The following is a 5,378-nucleotide window of genomic DNA, read 5'->3' as shown; positions in this document are numbered from 1 at the left end:
CATGGAATTTGTTGCTAATCTAACATTTTGTCTTGGAGACAGCAGTTCTGTCCCTGTCTTTCCCTTCAGCCTGGCTCCAGGAAATGCAGCCATTTTAACAGGTGGAAATGCTGGTCAGTCACACCTGCAATATATTTACACAAACAATTAGTTGAAAAGGACCAATAGGGAGCTCACAGTTCACAATCACATTACTACCCTACGGCATCTAATAGAGGCCATACACTGTCCTTTCCGTGTGTGGTAGTTGGTGCCGTTTTAAGATGAGGGAGGACAATTTAAAATATTTAATGAGCATGGCCTTATTTCTATTACAGCATATTGGATGACTCATTCATATTCCATTCACCCAGTTCAATGTAACATCGATAGGTTTAGGCTACTACATGATATTATATTCCCTATACCCATCATGAGTGAACGTTTACAACGTATGTGCATAGGTCGAGATATATTTTTGTAATCGAGTTGACAGACAGTGACACATTCAATACCGGATTGTACCCTCTTGCCTGGTCAAAGCTGATCTAGGGTGTAATCATTAGTCCAACATTAGTCACTTTGCTTTGTATAATTCCTTCTCGCATCTACGCACTCTCTTCTCACCTTTTCCCTTCGCTTCAGTGCTCAACATATCAGCTGTCTGGTACCAGGCAAAAACATTTTTTAAACATGCATACCATAACCGTTGCACACAGCCTACATCCTTGTCACCATTTTAGCTATCATCATAGTCAATATAGCTACTAGAACTAACGCATGAGTAAACGCACTACAGTCATGCAGTACAGTAAGCAAGCAGTTTAGAAACTTACACTGTGGCAATAAATGAATAAACCTTGACTTGGAAGAGATCCAGTGTTGGATAGCCATAGCCAGTTAGCTAACATAACATCCCTCTCTAATTGAGCCGTGTGTTTTGAGTATGCTAAACTAGCTAGCATTCGCTAGCAAAGTAAGTGAGAAAAAAATACGAAGAAATATAACTAGCTCTCTCTATTGATTTTTCTTCATTTTTGAAGAAATGTATTTTGTGTTTCTCTTTGAGTCAACTAGACCAACTCACCTTTTTAAGCACTTTACTACTATATTCATTCTAGGATCCATATCTCTGACTGTATAAGTCTATGGAAGGGGGTGAGAACCATGAGCCTCCTACATTTTGTATTGAAGTCAATGTACCCAAAGGACGGAAACTAGCTGTCCTCCGGCTAAACCATGGTGCTACCCCAGACTGTGCTGTTGAGGCTACTGTAGACCTTCAATGAAATAGTGTCTTAATCAATTATTTGTTGATGTGAATATATTTAGTATAGTTTAATCTAAAAAGCATAACATTTTAAAAATCTTTAACTTTTTATTTTTACACAGGCTGTATGCATTTACATGTATTTAATTTCTTATGGTTTGATTAACCACCTTAACAGTATAGACCTTTCACTGTCTCCCCTTCCCTCACTGAGTTAGAACCAGACAGGGAACCAGAAGGGCCAACATAGTCACTGAGTTATAACCAGACAGGGAACCAGAAGGCCCAACATAGTCACTGAGTTATAACCAGACAAGGAACCAGAAGGCCCAACATAGTCACTGAGTTATAACCAGACAAGGAACCAGAAGGCCCAACATGGTCACTAAGTTATAACCAGACAAGGAACCAGAAGGCCCAACATAGTCACTGAGTTATAACCAGACAAGGAACCAGAAGGCCCAACATAGTCACTGAGTTATAACCAGACAAGGAACCAGAAGGCCCAACATGGTCACTAAGTTATAACCAGACAAGGAACCAGAAGGCCCAACATAGTCACTGAGTTATAACCAGACAGGGAACCAGAAGGCCCAACATAGTTACTGAGTTATAACCAGACAAGGAACCAGAAGGCCCAACATGGTTACTGAGTTATAACCAGACAAGGAACCAGAAGGCCCAACATAGTTACTGAGTTATAACCAGACAAGGAACCAGAAGGCCCAACATAGTTACTGAGTTATAACCAGTCAGGGAACCAGAAGGCCCAACATGGTTACTGAGTTATAACCAGAGAGGGAACCAGAAGGGCCAACATAGTCACTGAGTTATAACCAGACAAGGAACCAGAAGGCCCAACATAGTCACTGAGTTATAACAAGACAGGGAACCAGAAGGCCCAACATAGTCACTGAGTTATAACCAGACAGGGAACCAGAAGGCCCAACATAGTCACTGAGTTATAACCAGACAGGGAACCAGAAGGCCCAACATAGTCACTGAGTTATAACCAGACAGGGCACCAGAAGGCCCAACATAGTCACTGAGTTATAACCAGACAGGGAACCAGAAGGCCCAACATAGTCACTGAGTTATAACCAGACAAGGAACCAGAAGGCCCAACATAGTCACTGAGTTATAACCAGACAGGGAACCAGAAGGCCCAACATAGTTACTGAGTTATAACCAGACAAGGAACCAGAAGGCCCAACATGGTTACTGAGTTATAACCAGACAGGGAACCAGAAGGCCCAACATAGTCACTGAGTTATAACCAGACAAGGAACCAGAAGGCCCAACATGGTTACTGAGTTATAACCAGACAGGGAACCAGAAGGGCCAACATAGTTACTGAGTTATAACCAGTCAGGGAACCAGAAGGCCCAACATAGTTACTGAGTTATAACCAGACAGGGAACCAGAAGGCCCAACATAGTCACTGAGTTATAACCAGACAGGGAACCAGAAGGCCCAACATAGTTACTGAGTTATAACCAGTCAGGGAACCAGAAGGGCCAACATAGTCACTGAGTTATAACCAGACAAGGAACCAGAAGGCCCAACATAGTTACTGAGTTATAACCAGTCAGTGAACCAGAAGGCCCAACATAGTCACTGAGTTATAACCAGACAGGGAACCAGAAGGCCCAACATAGTCACTGAGTTATAACCAGACAGGGAACCAGAAGGCCCAACATAGTTACTGAGTTATAACCAGACAAGGAACCAGAAGGCCCAACATGGTCACTAAGTTATAACCAGACAAGGAACCAGAAGTCACTGGGTTATAGCCAGCCAGACAGGGAACCAGAAGTCACTGGGTTATAGCCAGCCAGACAGGGAACCAGAAGTCCCAGCCTTGTCTTGTGGAACCAGACAGGTGTGTCTCTAAACAAATCTGTCTGTGCAAGTTAACGCCAGACTAATATTTGTTTTCTAAATAATTATCATAACGCAAGTTATTTTTCTTGGGGTTGATTGAGCTTTATTTAAACAGGAGAATTATGAATGATTCATTTCTGGGAGAAATAGTGTGGTTAGGTTGAAGTCTGTCAGGCGAGGCTTGGGCTTGTTGCTTTGGAGACCCATCAAACCACTGCTGCTCCTCGCACAGCGATTATTGAACAACCAACACATTGGATGCATCCAACATGGCACTGTTTTTCCTATATAGTGCACTATGTTTAACACGGACCTGATGGTCAACAGTAATGCATTAAATAGGGAATAGGGCTTCATTTCAGATGCAGCCGTTGTCATTCTCCAAGGGACTGTTGCTGCTGTCATCGTGGCAATAGGCTGATCCCCTCACAACTTACAGTCCTATCTTATCTATCTCTGTATATATGTACTGTATGTATGTATTATAAATTAATATTAACCAGGAGAACTCTCTGGAAGATGTTGAAACCACTAGAGGTGTTCAGGGGTGGGTTTGAAAATGTACCATCTCTGTGAGAGCCTATTGGTCGATTTTACCTTGGGAAAAGCTGAGGTCATTAATGATTCAAGCTTTCTATCGGAGACTACCCTCAACTTTCGGACAGTTTTAATCAAGTTTCTAGAATAGAAACGGAACTGAATATTACACTCTTAGAAAAAAGGGTTCCAAAAGGCTTATTTGGCTGTGCCCATAGGAGAACCCTTTTGGGTTCCAGGTAGAACCCTTTTTGGTTCCATTTTGAATCCAGGTAGAACCGTTTTGGCAACCCAAAAAGTTTCTACCTGGAACCAAAAAGGGTACTTCAAAGGGTTATCCTATGGGGACAGCTGAAGAACCCTTTTCGGTTCTATATAGCACCTTTTGTGTAGATGGGCCAACCTATGGGACCTCATGTAGATCATACTACCAGAACATACTGACTGGAACTGTTCTATGTTATAGAATGAATCTATAATATAGATAGAACGGTTCTCCACTACAACAAATGCAAACTATTATTCCAGGACCCATTGTCCAACCTTTGAGCACAGTTCTAGTTTTAACCACAGCAGGTCACTCTTCCTCTGTAAAAGACACAACTTATCCTTGTACATTCTGGTAGAGCACTGAACTGAGTTTTAACCACAGCAGGTCACTCTTCCTCTGTAAAAGACACGACTTATCCTTGTACATTCTGGTAGAGCACTGAACTGAGTTTTAACCAGATGCTTTTAATGGCAAATTATTTTAAACGATAGGAGATTATGAAATATGTACGGTGCTGTTAACTTAGATAAACTAATGACCTTTTACTGTCATACGATCAAAAGTCTTAATCAAACCTCTGGAGAAGAAATCACCATTTCAAAACGTTAATCCGATTAAATACTATATTTTTCATAAATGTATATTTTTCAGTCAGACCACCTCGACATAAACTCTGGTTGGTTTCATATGTTTTAAAAGCATATAAAATATTGTCTGTCTATAAAGTTGGAATGTATTCAATGTACTGTATAGGCTACAGTGATCTCCTATGTATGTTATTGACAACTCTGATCTCCTAAATGACAAACGCTGTGGAATTTGGTACAGTATATTATCATTGTCAATAATAACAACTCCATCTAAAAAACTGTGTTGGTCATCTTGACCTTGTCTCCTTATTTTAAAAACTATTTTACTAATAGAATTTTCGCTGCCTAGTTGTTCTTAAAGGATCAATTTACCACAAAAAAATATATATTTTTTGTATTTTGTTAATTAGACCATGCATGTTAGCAGTTAACGTCTCTATTCAATCAGTATCACTGAAATTCAGTGTTACAGCGTGGTTGAAATTTAAAGGCAAAGTTCACCCGTTAGCAGAGACTGCATTCACGGTAAAAGCTGCATATGTTGGCTCAATCGGAAATTACCTGTGAATTTCGATCAGGCAATCTGTAACGCTTCTGCAATACAGATTGAATAGAGCCATACGTTTTCAAGATAGAGAACTTTAGATAAAAATAAAAGTGTGATGATGGTGTGATTTACATCATCACACTTTTAGCATTTTACTAAAGGTGCTCTATCTTGACAACTTAGGGTCTTGCACCATATCTAAAGTGGACTAATGAGCAAAATACTTGAAGATAGTTTGAGTAAAGCTATCTTTATAGGCAAAGGAATTATAAAGGTAATCATCATCATTCATTAAAGAGT

Source organism: Oncorhynchus mykiss, chromosome 12, assembly GCF_013265735.2.
Source record: "Oncorhynchus mykiss isolate Arlee chromosome 12, USDA_OmykA_1.1, whole genome shotgun sequence".
In the NCBI taxonomy this organism is placed as follows: domain Eukaryota; kingdom Metazoa; phylum Chordata; class Actinopteri; order Salmoniformes; family Salmonidae; genus Oncorhynchus; species Oncorhynchus mykiss.
This window is presented reverse-complemented; position numbering follows the sequence as displayed.